Genomic DNA, 15,973 nt, shown 5'->3' with positions numbered 1-15,973 from the left:
GCATAACATCCGTTTTGTATATAAAAATGAATAGACACGACGTGTTGTGTAACCGAAACCGAGATCAGGCTATTCGTAACCACGCGCACGTGCAATACGGAAAAGGATTTTTCCATATAGGATGCGGGACGTGCGCGGCGCCGCGGCCGCCATGAATAGTGCCGTTGTAGCTACATGCAAATCCCGGTAAAACGGGAAAATAGTAAACAAGAAGAGAACGCACGCTATTCGGTATCAGAGTATTATAGTTGCCTTGTCGTTAGGTGAATCTCATGAACGCCGCAACTGACGTAAGCCGAATTCAGATAAAGCAGCTCACGAGCTCGCGTACAAAGCGCGAGATTAGTCGCCAACGTAAAACTTACTTTCTCGGAAACACGTAGATACAATGTACATACGCAGCGCATTGGCATCCTTATATAACCGGACTGATTTACTGATGAATTGCTTTGAATATGATAACATTTATGAGAATTAGTATCCGACAATTGTCAATGCGAATTTATGAATAAGTCTCCAAGCTTCAAGTGGAAGAATTAAAGAGATTAGTTAACAATTACAGTTGTAGAATTTTTTTTGCAACATGGAAAAAAAAGATTAGCATTACAGCATTTAGGGATAATTAACATTTTTTGCAGCGAGAGCTACAATTTAGCAATAGTAGCAAAACTTTTTGTTGAGTTTAGCTTTTTCTGCAAAAAAATGTTAGCTATCCCTATTTTACAACTAAATTTGCTAAAGTAGTTAATCTTTTCTTTCTGTGAAAATTAATAAATACACGCGTGATATATAAATACATTAGAATGGTGTCAAACAATTATTCTTATTTAATTGAATAATTTTCTTTTGTTCACGCAATAACTTCTTAAATAGTTCTGTAAGATAAATTACCTTTTATTCAAGGTAACATAATCGAGGCTCATTTCCACTTACCATTTTGAGTAATCTCATGCTATTGCATTTCGCTCATAATCGAGGAAACTACTGAATGAAGGACGATCTTTACCTCTTGTCCTATAATTATTCTTGTCAATGACGTAGTGGCGGGTGAACCGTTTTAGCGGTGTTTCCGACGGGATGCACGCCGATCAAGGGACCTCTGTCACAACGTCAAGCGCGACAGCTTAACGAAAAGAAGAACGAAGAGAGTGAAAGCTTTATTTATATCCGTGACATTCTGTTTATTTTGGCTGACAGACTAGGCTCGCTCCGGGCTCTAGCTAGTAACGGGCTCTAGCTGATCCCTTCCTTGCGAATCCCATTTTGTCCCGACATTGTTTCAGTCCGATTACATCACGTCTTCTTACCAAACACAAGCCTCGAAATTGAATTAGATGTCGATTTCTTCATGGAAAACGATTACCGCGCGCTAATGGTCGCACATTACGCGATATCTGTCTGCAATTCAATCTTTTCTTTCTTCAGTCTATTCCTCTATCTTGAACTTGATACCGGTCAACGCACGTTCTATCTTCACGTTCTGCTATCAGTTGATGTGCCTGCCTATATAAACTTTACGAGGAATAAAATCAGCGTTTCGTTTATCAATACCAGCGAAAGACAAATGACATTATTCTTCTATTCTTCTAAAGAATAGAAATTAAAGAACTTATATACAATAACTACTGAACTCTGAATTTATTTGATGCAATTAAGTCAACAAAGTTTAAAAAATGTTGTAAAATTATTATTTATTTTATCTATTGTAGAATTTTTAATTAAAGGCATGTAATTTTGTTTCTAGAAGAGATTTTGGTTTAACAATTTAAAGATTTCTAAAAAGAGAAAAGTTTTAATTGAATAAGTTTAAATTTGATATTATTATAGGATGTTATTTTGACAGTTTATTTTTAATCTTCCTGCATTTCGATTGGCTCTGTATTATCCTTTCGCGCGACGAATAATTTGATTATTTTTTAATCCTGGTACATTTCTAGTCAATATTTGTTTATTGACGAGATGTGACAGGTAAATATAATGGATGGATATATCCTCGACTTTTATGCAATTGTCTAATTGGGAACCGTTTTATTTATGTATTATCTCGTTTTATACAACCTCGATGCATATTCGTCAGTAATTTTATTTCTGTAATTACCCTGGTGTAGATACATTTTATATATATAATGCAGTCTAATTATACAAAAATTTTACATTAAAATCAAAATTGCCTGTAAAGTGAGTGAAGATTGCCAGTTTCAAGGATTCATTGAGAAAATGATAGCGTCGTAAATTATAGTCCGACTTAGTGCCACATCGTAGTAATAAAATTTATGTCATTCTCACGCATTCAACTCACTGGTACTTGCATTATTCGCTATTCATGTTTATTAAACGTTACGAAATGTTACTTACGTACATCATCTCTTGCACACGCGAGCTAAATTGTTCGTTATATAATCGCAAATTATAGGAAATACATTGCCATGAGCAATATTGGCTGTTTTTTCCAATGAGTCATTGCATAATTTTTTCCTTAAAAAAGTATTCGTAAGTAGTATTAATACTGTAAATAGTTACATCATAGATGAAGTTAGAAGCAAAATTTATTAGTCGATGGCAAAATGCTTTAATATAATTATCCCCTTTCAATTGATCGACTTCGCGTTGACAAACTAGGACGTTCGATTATACCAATCAAGAAGAAGTAAATTAAGAACTGCTGATTTCACGGAGTAACTATTAGCGCATCGAGCGATGTTCGATTTGAAACGTGTTTCAAGGAACGTTTCTACGATCGCGGAAAATAGCGACATGGAGCGGAGGCAAAGAAAGCGGTTAGTCTCGCACCGCAACCATCGGTGATAAGCTTTATCTTATCGGACAGAAGCCCGGTGAGTCAGCGATAGCTAATTCGTAAGCAAGACACGTACCTGCCGTAATCGTACTTCGTCTTTCGCCTCAGTCGAATACCTTATCTATTGTTTATTGCATCCACGCAAAAACCCCGTACGGCGCGGCGTTTTGCATTTGCAGCGATGGCGGTTCTCGATGGCGGAATCGTATTAGCATGCGAAATAGACGAAGAGCTCATGCACTTTGCTCGCTCGCAGAATTTTCGCTTCGTCGCTGTACTCGAAAGTAGCGATACTTTTCTTAATTTCTTGAAATACTTAGAATTATATGTAAATTTTATTATCATTCTATGTAAATTATACATTGATTGTAGATATAGTGTGCATAAGTTTCTGAAAAGTTACCAGTAGTATTGCTATCAATTTCAGCTTTATTTTCTTACATTTATTATTTTTTCAATTATTTTTTTATAATTAAGAATATTGTAGGATGTCCTATGCTATTAAGTACAATTATAAAAATTTCTGAGCAAAAAACTCCGTAACGAACATTTGTTGACTATAGAGATTATAGAAAGTATTCCCAAAAGTGTTCTTAGCATCAATATTACATACAGGAGTAAACCGTATTTCGGTCACTAACAAGTGATAGCATCTAGAGTCGGGTCTTTTCGCAGTGGGTTGTTTTTTTCTCGACGAAAAAGCGATGGAGCGTGCGCACATGCTTGAGAATCATATTGGCGCGTGCCACATTACGCTACCAGACGCGGGTAATATTTTTAAGTCTTTCGAGATAACGTCTTCAGAGAGAGAAGTGCACCACGAACCAGATTCTCTCGAGTAGCTGTTTCTAAGCATGGCTGTGTTCCTGCGCTCGCTACCGTGCGGCCGATAAACATCCGGCGAATCGACGTTTCCACTTGCAAAAGAGCGGTTGTTGTAACAGCGTCAAAGGAGAGAACTGGATGGAGCTTATAACACGCTTTGTTCTCGTTTGTCGTTGAAAGTTCTCGCGATATCGATTCCAAGCGCAAACAATAACGCAGCTTTTAATAGGTCTCTCTAACGCTAAATATTTATTATATTTTTTTCTTTCTCTCTTTCATAACATTTTTAAAATTAATATTATTAATATTTATTAGAAAATATATTTTTGTTGAGCATATATATAAAGATCAAAGATCGAAATATTCTATCTTTGACAAAAAGGAGGAAAGATGATATAAATATATTACTTAAAAATTGTAATATTATTTATTACTGAAATTGAATTATTTATATATATGAGATTATATTTAATATAATTTAGTTTAAAGTTAAACTTAGGTTTTCATAATAATAATAATTAAACGTCAATATTAATGTTTTATTAAAAGCGAACAGAAATATATGACGCAGTTTAATTATCAATACCGAACAATATAATATTTTGTGTTTAAGAATCTAGCGGATTTCTAATTAAATTAATAAGTGAAAACATAAATGCATGAAATAGCTTAATATCAGTATCAGATGATATATGATATTTCATACTTAAGTATATAATAAGTTATAAATATTTATAAAAATTTAACAAAATCTCAAATACTAGTTTATGAATAATTTTTCTATATATATGCCTTGAGAGAATATTGTAATGAAACTCTTTCATGAATACGATACATTTTCTCAAATTTTGTGTAAAGAAAACAATGCAAAATTATTCTTTTAATTATTTTTTAATTTTTATTATTATTTGTTTGTATATATAAACAGGGAAAGAAAAAAATGCATGGACATATTTTATATAGAATTAGATGCGTAAGAAAAAATTTTTCCCTGCGATACATTTTTATTTTTTATTGTATATATTATTAATATGCAAGAGAGCACATGTCGTCCTCTACCTTTCTTTTTGTGCTAAGCATTGTTCCGATTTATATTATATAAAAAATACATAGCTTTTATTCGATTCGACATATAAAAATTAAATTGTTTTATAACAAGAACAAAAGAGTTGCGTTACTGTCTGTAATTATTCGTAAAGTAGAATAGGGGGCTGCTTTATAATTCTCATTCTGTAGATCTGTGTACACGTGTTCATAGATTGCTACAGAACGATATAACAATTAATAGTACGGCTAAAAGTTTCTATGGTGCAGTATTTTCTCATTGTTTGGCTGTTGCTCGAGGTCCTTCGTACAGTTTTACCAGTTACGTCGACCGCTTTGAAGTTTCCTGAACGCTTCGGTAGAGCGGTACGCACAGCGGCCACTGATCTGGCGCTAACGAGACTCTATTTGGACTCCTGAATATGCATAGAGCAAGCGCGCGAAGTGCTGGAAAGTAGATCACGAGGATCACCGAGTAAATAGAATCCACTTTGGTAAGCTTAAACCGCGACTTCGAATCGAAGTTTATGCACGGTGTTGTATACTTTGCGAGATTAGCAGGCACGTATCTAAAAGTTAGGTACTTAGAATGTGCCTAAGTGCGATTAAATTTGGAATATTTAATTCTGATGTAAGCTGATGCAACTTTAACGAGTAAAACATTCTACAAGAGTCATCTGCACTTTGCATTAAGTAGATTTGCCAACTAGTCATAATTTGTTAAAGTACATATATTACTTTCAAAATCTTGTATCTTGTATTAAATGTATCTTTAAAATCGTATATCACTCCTGCTGTCATCATTTTCTGTTTGATGAATAATCTCTGAATAATGTGTCAGAAAAATTAAATTTCGCAGAAAGATAATTTTATATGATTTGATATATTTTTCTAATATGTAAACGAACGCTTTCTTCATACACATTACAAAATATTTTAAAATTTATATTGAATCTTCATTATTAATTAATATCGAAAGCTAATAAATGCTTCTTTTCTGCATTTAGAAAATTCCAATTCCAAATTTATCGAAAAATTTACGGTTGACAGGAAACATTCGACATGTATACATATATAGGCAACCCTCATATAATCTAATGTTAAACGTTAGATATTTAAGTGCCGAAACTGTAATGATAAATTTAGCAGGTCATGTCTTTCGAGATAATATGCAGCAATGCGGTTGACGATGCGTGTGCACATCGGGAACCATGTTGAATCCGTATAACCGGTAATCCGACCAGGCGATTAAAAGCGGCAGTTGTATATGCAATGGCGTGACCTATTGCGGACCGACAATGCGTGTCCACGCATTTATGATTCGGATATGCGTTTGGCATTCGTTCCGCGCACACGGAGAAATATTTTGGCGTTGCCATAACGTCGCGCGGATCGCCGTAATGACTCGACGCGTCGCGCCGGCAGAATCCCGCGCGCGTAAAAATGGAGAGCGCGAATTCGAATACACAAATATCGCCGCTGCTGATAAAAACAGACCACGGTTTATCACGCGACAACGATTTTTTTTGTGGTATTTCTGATCGTCCGAGCATAGATTATTTTTGTTACGCCCGTGCATCCAATGCGTATACTGCAGTGACCGTGGATGTCAACCCCGTCACTGGTTTATACTCCGGAGTAAACGTTTTAACAAATGCAAAATATATACTGGAAATATTTTCGGAATATGCCTCAAAATATCCCCCGTTTCAAATACTCACATTCTATTAGATTTATTACACACTAGCTTGATACCCGTGCTTTGCTACGGTATGTAACTACTTTAAATCAAAAACTAAGTTGATATCTCATCGGGCCTAAGAGATATTGAAGAACCTGTGAAAACATTTTACCCTTTTTTACCCCCTGGAATAAGGAATATATACTCCCTGAATTTCATGTTTCAAGGTTTAGGAATTTAGGCTGGGCGTTGAAGAGTCAGTGAGTCAGTCAGGACACTTGTGTTTTATATATGTACATAGATATGCAGATATACGTAACAGAATTTAAGGGATCTAAGAACTTATTGTGTGATAATTAATTGGACCATAGTTATGGAATACAGCAATTACAAGTGCAAACTCTCAATCTACTCGAGAAGACCAAAATAAGCGACACTGATAATTAAATTTCCCCACCAATGATTGGGTGTGCCTCTATTGTATGCGACATGTATTCGCAAAAGGGATATGTGCGTACTAGCCTCGCAAGTGACTGAAGTGACTACTGCGTAAGAAAAACAGATGCCTAGGAAATAGGGAGGAGCTATGCAAGTCGACTGGAACCGGGCCAATCACTTATATATCGCCGTGTCTACTAACACTCCCAACGTTCGCGTTATATTACAGTCTGCGCGTTTAACGCCTGCTGCATAATAAAATCGTCTCTCATCGGGACACTAAATATTACTAACCACGAGATCCATGTACGCCGTCCAGCGAATGACAAACATGTTACACGTTGCTAATAAATTACGCTATGTTTTGAAAGTTTCAGAACGTAAGATGAACTATATCCGCACACATATACATATATACACAAAACTAATTTATGATCAAGATTATACATATATTTTGCGTAAATTGAAGTAGAATAAAGATCAGAAAATGGATTTTTAACCATTTGACTGTCAAAAAACAAGTATTCAAATATAGTACCTGTACCTATTGAGATTCATTGTGTACAGAACATATACATCCATATTATATATTAAACAATATTTTGCAACAATATATTTATTTTGCTATAAGTAGTCTTTAACAAAAGAATGAGAAGAAATATATTTATTTGTAAGAATTAATGCACGGCATGTGCATATATTACATCCCGATTTAATCAGAGAGACAAGCTTTCAATCGTTACAAATTATTTCGCATATGTAAAATTCATTTTACATAATATAATCTTTCCCGATACAATAAATGCATACAAACCAGCTTTATTTCTCGTAATCGGTTGCAATCCTCTTCTGACTAAAGAGCATTAACCGATTTTATTTATTATACTTGACGGATATATGTTCTCTCGACAATGATCGACCATTTAAACAGTGGATATTGACTGCGCATAGCATTAACGGCGTAATATTCATTTTGGAATTATTATTCATTTTAACAAAGCTGGCATTTAATGTGCTGCGAAAATACTTCACTGTGGAAATATATAGAATCTCAAAAATAATCAACATAAATCTCATCTGATAAATAATACTCTTGATTTAATTCCGCGATGCTGCTTGTAAAATTTGCACTCGTAATGCGCGTAAGAGTTTTAGAACTAATAACTTTAATACACATTCGAATGAGAGTTTCATTAGCTATTATTCTTACGAATACGAATATTGGCAATACAACATGGCTATACAAAGTAACTGGAAGACAAATTAAAACAATTTTTCACATCCACAAAGTTTATAAGTCTTATTACAAGATTTATAACTTTGTTTTATACTTTGTACATTTACCTCACATATGTTGATGTGACATAAAACAGAGGAGACGCAAAGGATAACGATGATGAAATTAGAGTATACCTAAAAAATTTCTTTGCATCGTTTGCTATATAGACTTTTCAACTTTATACAGTTAGTAAGAACGACATTATCCTTCCAACCATGTATTATGTGTGTGGTGACATCAGGGTTAATCTTGAACGTCAAGTAACATCGTTAATCAACGTATTAACCTATACTTTAATTTTTAAAATAAATTTTTAGATCGTAAAATTTTTGAATTTCTAGATACATGCTCGGATACATCCGTGAATTTTTTAATGTTTTAACTTCTTTCAATTTTTAAATTTTTTAAATTTTTACTCTTAAAAAAGCCGTCTAAAAGGTTTCATTATTGAAGCTTTTTCGTGATGCTGATTTGGTTCTCTCACTGCGCTCGCTTCGCATATTTTGATAGTTTTGTGTCAAGGGCTTAATAGTGCGTAATGCATCAGGCCTGTCTAACCTGCGAGCCACTCGTGGCTCTTTCTCCCTCGAGCTCGGCACTCCCACTTTATAAAGCGTAAATAAAAACATTTACAATACATAATCGTGCGTCATCAAGCTACATTAGTTACATCGGCTGTTAAGGAAAAACGTGATAATCTGAGGAAAATCTGAAGCAGTAAAAGTGGGATCGGTGACTCTTTCACTTCTGGCGGTTAGATAAGCCTGGTGTAATTAATGTAATAGTATATAAATATTATATAGGAATAATATAATATTAAAACGCTAAATAGTGCGCTTCTGTGATGGTAGTATATAACAAAAACATTAATTTAATGTAAATATCTTGATTTAAAAGATTATAGATTTCTTTGATCAATATGTTTCAATCTTTTAGATATTTATTTATCGAATTTTAATAATTTTTTCAAGATGTTTGAAGTTCTAGTTTTTTTAAATTTAATAGGGTTAACGATTCTTAAAATTTATAAACATAACTCTTTGGATCTCTTTTACGAGGTTTCTATCTTCTTAGTTTCATTAAATCTACACCAACATAAAAGCTCGCGATCTTTGTCGAGTCTAGAGAGAAACATGACGTAATCTATTCTTCAGAATAGCTATTCCAATGTTTCCCTTGAGCTTCCCTTAACGACCTTTCGAAGACCGACGACGACATGAAACTTGCCCGAAGCCGTAATCTTCCTTTATCGAGCGACCATAAATCCGGGCACGAAATGACGATCTCTCGATTCCGGGATTTCGTTAACCGATGAGAATGCTGGAGATGGAGGACTAATGAAGCAGGTGTTGCCAGGAGGAAATAGCGACGCGAGTAACACGGTAGGAATCCCGGTAACCCAACACTCGTCTACGCCTCTGTTTATCGCGGCTCAACGACTGTGAAACGCTGCCAAGTACAAAGCGTAGAAGGAACTGCATTCGTTACCGTGACGCGTGCTCCCGCGTAACGCTGTGGTTACGGATTACATATTACATCACCGTCTTCCATCTTCTTTGAACCAATGAGGAAATACGTATCGCCAAGACCTATGGGAAAATGAACGTATTTTAACAGACACAAGAAATCAAAGAGATATTAACTCTTTAAAATAAAAAATAGCAACATGTTAAGTTCAATATGAATCGAATAACTTTCTTACAATATTGTATAAGAAAGGTATTATCAGTGACAAAAATGTTTTTACGTATGCACTTATAATTGGAGCTCAAAGCGACGGTACCCGTTCGACTGTAATGGTCTCTAGCCGGACATGCGACCTATTTGCAAGAAATTAATCGCCGAAGTTAATATTCATGTCGGCAAGTCCCAATGGTATCGTTTATATCGCGACCGTCATGGAATTGGTTTAATGTGAAACGAGGTAGAAAGTATACATAGACGTATATTAGATATGGTATTTGCCATTGCTATTGACTCCGACGTGCATGTAAACACAAATCGCTGGCATTTCAGCGGGCGCGGAGCGGGAATTAGATGCACCAATTGCACCGACCAATACTGTTTGTGTCAAAACGCCGACATTTCGCGCATCGATTGCCATAGCTTACGATATCTGCGTCTCTGTGAGCCATTTGATGCGACAAAATAAGGATTTGTTGCAAGCCCAGAAATACGATGTGCAAACGGAAATAAAGAATGCATTTACCAATGAAATGTAAATGTAAGAAGATTTAGTGATTTTATATTACTGGGAAACGGCATACCGTTTATTTAAATTTTTGATGATCGCATCAATAATTATTGCGATCAAAGATTAATCTTTGATATGTGCAAATCTTGCAGATACAATTTTTTTATCTTATTATTGAAACATATTGAACCGAATATATTGGAAGATATCTTGGATAAATTTACTTTCTATTATTTAAATAAGTCATTTATGTTAATTTGCAAATTATAAATATGCAAGTTTAAAAAATGTTTATTTATATCACTAATATCGCGCTCGGTTTTCAATATTTAAATTTATATCTGACATATATACTTAAATATATATTTCAAACGATATACATATATGTATAATTCAATATTTTTTATCTCGAATGCAGAACACATTATAAGACTTTTTGTGACATGCACATTATGTTTATACTTTGGAAAGAATTAACTTTATTCTATATAATCTAAATTTAAAAAAATCCAAAATCCAAATCTATAGTCCAATCAACACACAAGTTATGGATATATTTTAATAATAAAAAAAGAAAGGTTATAGATTTAGATCAGCTCTAGTTCGTTTTTTAAGTTATCAAAATCGTTAAAAGATTTTTATTTTATTTTTAAATAATTCTGAATGTCGCGTAATCTCGCGATAAATAAAACGGAATACCAATGAGCGTTCGATTCTTCTTGTGACGGTCTCACGTATGTATATTCGTCTGCAACGACGGAAGCCGAGATCGATAGAATCGCAGGAAGTCTGCGTCAGAAATTCAAAGGAGATTTCTCCAAATGTCGGCGGGCACACGTGGTTGCTTGCATACGCGCCAATGCACGCGAGGATTCTCATCGATTATGTGCCAGGTTAACGACGACGAGCACGACGACCACGACGACGGTGGTATATGCGGGCGCGTATAAATAATGCATCATCGTGTCGTTCAAGGGAGGCAGCCCACAAATATCCATGAAACGTCGATGGCAACGATGACCTCGTGGCACTCGTGGATCGGTATAGTTATCGTTCAACGCTCGTCGCCTCTAGAAATATTCGTGTAAAGAATATTGCGACGTATCTACTATTTTTAGTTCAACATAAGATATTTTCAGTGAAACAAAATTAAGATAACACACTACACTGTTCTCAATTTGCAACAAGCTGGATAATATGATATTATTTATTAATTGATAATTGAAAACGCCGACAATAATATGGAATAAAACTAGGAATAAATTTTTTAATGAAACAGAAAAAATTTATGTTTGAGGAAAATTAAAAAATTTTTCTGATTATGACATACATATATGTATATTTTTTGTATCTTCAAAATTTACGGAGATAATAATATGCATTAAAATCATCTAAATTTATAATACTATTTAATCTAGAAATAGCATTTTATAAGGCTCCAAATTTGTATTTTTATTTTGAAAATAGTGTCTTATACACAACTATTTTAAATGTAATTGTATTCTTATCTATATTTTTTTTTACTTATTTATTCACATTTTAATTTATTTATTTATTCTAATTATTGTATATAACTAATATAATTTTTTCTATAACTTTCCTCTCTTATCTACATATTCTAGAATCTAGATATTAAGTTAAAAAAAAAACTAATTTGTTATTCCGTTTATTTTCAGCTTGAAACGGAAATGTTGTAAAATGGTAAAACATATTATTTTTGGTTTGAATTTAGTTGTTTTCTCTTTTCCTGAAACACACAGCACGCATTATTGTAGGATAGATACATTGCCGCATCGTGAATGGAGAGTTCGGTTAACCGACTTTTGATTTTAGCGCGACTATAGCAATGCAAATCCATAGCTGAAAGTGGACGAGTTTTGGCAGAGTTTACACGTGCATTAAGTTCACGAACTGGCGCAGAAATAACGCGAATCGAAACTAATTTACGGAATATTGTGGCGTCTAAAAACAGGGTTACGTCCCCGTTATACAATTTATCGGTGTTTTTGCATAAAACCAAGAAAAACAGTGTGCATCGTCTGGCCGCAATGTTTAGCCAATTGTTTATGTTGCACGCATACAACATACATGTTCGCTTTGTTTGCAAACGCCGTGGTAACGATGACGCATATTTGGCACGAGATATGCCTTAAGAATTGCGTTGCACAAGACGAGACGCAAATTACATTTTAATACAACCGTTAAAAAATCGAAAGCCGATAAAAATCAAATTTTATTTGTATTATGGCAAAATCAAGATTGAACGATAAAACTATTTATCTACAATTCATGCACACAAATTATCTCTAACTTTAGATAATTATTTCTTTTTTTTTTTTTTCAAAATATTGTGGTTTCTAATTTTTAAAATGCCGTTTTACGAAGTATTTTGTAAATAATATTTTGCGACAAAAGTTATGCATATTTCGAACGGGCTTATTTATTTATTTCTGTATGTATGCGGAATGCGCGAACGGGTTTGGCAAATATTTGGTAAAAGTCAGTCTGCGGGTTTTTGGCTTCGGTCGTGAACTCTAAACATGATCCAACAGGCGGCGAGAGAAACTATTTCGTTACCGGAGCGGAGCGGAGCGGAATTTAGGTTTTCCGCTAGTTTCGGGAAAAGTTCCGTCGGGTTCGACGACGGTGCAACTTCCTTCGGCAACAAAGCGACTATCCGGCCGCCACGGGCAACAAATAAATACCCCGAGGGATTACTCACGATAATCGACAGTGTTCGTGAGCAATCAAAGTTTGGCGACTGTTGGACCGTAGCGTTCTCGCGAATAAGAGTGATTAGACACGAGCGTCGTATTCTCCGTACACCTCGTTAACGCTCGTAATGTTCAGCTCAATTAGGATTGTCCTGCGTTCGGTAATATATTTCAGCTACTATTTAAAAAATTAAATTGAGAGCCTAGATTATCTTTATTATCATTAAATTATATATACAAATTGTCTTCCGGAATTTTAAAACTTGGTAATATCTTTTATAGCAAATTTGGAATCAAATTAAAAGAGACAAAAATCGGAGAGCGGCTCTTATTTCTTGAACTTCTTTCATTTGCAGTATTAAGGTTTGAAAAAATATTATCTATTTTTTTTAACCATGTGTGTGCATGTACATGCAGGCAATATCTTTACCACATTTCCATTCTTAAAACGTCGTTTTCAAATAGAATGATATGTAAATAGCGGTATCATCTAATGGCACTTGCAATTAGATGAGTGGACTTGTCGTAGAACTTGTTTCTACATAAATTATTGCATTTGCGTATGCCTTTAGAGTACATTCTACTAACTGTGTCAATTTTCCAAAATTATAGTCCACGTTATCTTGAAATCTATCGATCACTATTAACTATGGACTTGCTTATGCGATGCGCTAATGGCCTGCTCGCGAACGTTGCAACATATATTGGCTTCATTTTGCGCATGAATTATCTCGTATTAGAACCACGATCGTGTTAGCGGTGATCAGATCGCACGACCGGATGATCGTGCCGGATAATCAAAGTTGTCGCGTCAAGGACTTTGATGGATTACGCGAGGACCGTCGACGAGTCACGCAACTCGATCGGCGGTGAACCGATGGGACGTGGCTGTACGGTCGTTCGACGTGCATCGCGTCGACGCATCTGCGAATGGACGAATTATCGGCGCGTGCTCCCCGGGGACGCCTCGCGATACCTCAAGTACGCTCTTTCGGCGATCCCGATCACGAACTCGTCATTTTCGTCGTTGGGCGAGATCTCTCGCGTTTCCGCGTCTGGCTGACTCGTGATTTCCATCGCGTACGCGTACGTGCGGAACGCACGCGCTGCTGCTCTCGCACTCTCTCGTGACTCGTGACTATTGTTTCGGGCACGCGAGCCGCGACGCTGCGTTTCTCCGCCTCGTTGCGATGCATCACGACAGAGTGCATCGTAAATTTGCGGTCGTGTCTTTACCGAGGTCGAATTGTTATTCGTTTCAGGGAATGGATCGAAGGCCGATACAAAGAACTCGGTCCTTCTCGATTAAATTTTCGTGTTCCGATACCGTTGAAAAATTCACTTAAGGCTACTGTCAATCTCTATTTCGCAATCCTGATGAATAACTGATGTGATACCTACTCGAATCAAATGACGTTTTATTAATTTAGGCAATTTTATTTAGTTTTTATTATTATATTTATTATTAATGTAAACTAATGTAATATTAAAATTAATATAAATTAATATTAGTAAATATTACATATATAAATTTTTATGCTTAGAAAATAATGAGAAATTTCTTTTAACGTATTTACTTATGTCTTTGTGATTTTAACTTTAAAAACCAGAACAAAAAGTTGAATAAGCGCGCAATCACGGAGTTAGATTAACGTTAATTAAGTTCCTCTCTCCACAATCGTTATATTCTGTGTAACTTTGAGATCGTTACACCAAAGATAGTTACGTGTATATACGTCACACTGTGATCGGCTGGCTGAGCCTTTACTCATTTTGCTTGCCATTTGCGAAAATCGCGTGCTGAGCTTCGGAAGGGAACGAAGCGGTGCATGAATTGCGACAAAGGGAGGGAGAAAGAGAGCGAGAGCGAGATAGATTGGGTTCGCTGAATCACTATGAACAGATACCCGAATGAAACATACAAAGCGGATATCCGGTGCGTTCCAAGGAAATTCCGAGTTACCTGCAAGCGAGGATCGACTGCGATACTACTGTGTGGCTGCCTAGTTAACGAATTGGTATCAAATCGAATGCAAATCTAATATCGAAACCCTAGCGATCGGTGACCTCAGTCGTATATAGAACAGACAGAAATTTGAAACGACTATGGAACTGATATCAGACAGATACAAAGCCGCTGTCAAAACATTAAGTGAAAACGTTTAATTGAATATTAGATCGATATCATTGCAATATTCATCAAGCAAACCTGTGCCGAAGCGATGCTTCGGTATCAAACCAAGATTCTGAACAGAAAAGAAAGCAGAGATCACAAACAAATTTACTGTTGTAAGCAATTTCATAGACTAAGCATGAGCATATAATGAACTTAAATGTTAAATATTAATTTATTCAATAACGAAAAAATGATTGAACATTATAAATAACCGAATGTTTCGACTTTACTTGTTAGTCTTCATCAGCGGTGAATTAATTACTTAAATATTAAATAATAGACTTGAAATATGTAAAATAACATGTCGAGGATTGATGTCAGGGCTTAGAGTAAAATAATCAAGCGTAGATAATTCATGATGATACAGTATAGTACCAAAAGTAATAGAGCGTCAGAAAAAATTGATTATGTTTATTGTTGCTGTCAAACTGCTGTCAACCAAATATCCAATTAATTATCAAAACAGTATTCACAATAAGCAGGAAAGTCTCGTCGATAAACATCTGGCACAAATATCAAAACAAATATAAACTGAACATTATGGGAATATCAATTAGGGACCGATAGATCAGGAATTATTGATCATCGTCCGTAAACACACATAAGCTGACTCGGCGCTCAGTAGTCCGACAGGTCTGACTAAGATGTATACAAGCACAAGAGAGAAAGCGAGGAGAGAGAAGAACACGCGCACTTTCGGAGTCGATGCCAGACGCGTGGGAGGCAGAAGGGGATCAGCGACAGCGCTCGTGCAACCGTACTCACATATACACGCAGGAGGAGGCGGCTACGAGCTAGAATGAAAACACCACGAGGAGCTCCGAG

The 15,973-nt window shown here is 35.4% G+C and overlaps 1 protein-coding gene across 13 annotated transcripts in view; it reads left to right on the top strand.

Moving 5' to 3' along the window:
- Window positions 1-15,973, top strand: part of LOC112456997 (CUGBP Elav-like family member 2) — a 334,288-nt gene that overhangs the window by 269,636 nt on the left and 48,679 nt on the right. The window lies entirely within an intron of this gene.

Source organism: Temnothorax curvispinosus, unplaced genomic scaffold (genome assembly GCF_003070985.1).
Source record: "Temnothorax curvispinosus isolate PA1 unplaced genomic scaffold, ASM307098v1 QBEX01007396.1, whole genome shotgun sequence".
Lineage (NCBI taxonomy): Eukaryota > Metazoa > Arthropoda > Insecta > Hymenoptera > Formicidae > Temnothorax > Temnothorax curvispinosus.
This window is presented reverse-complemented; position numbering and strand designations above follow the sequence as displayed.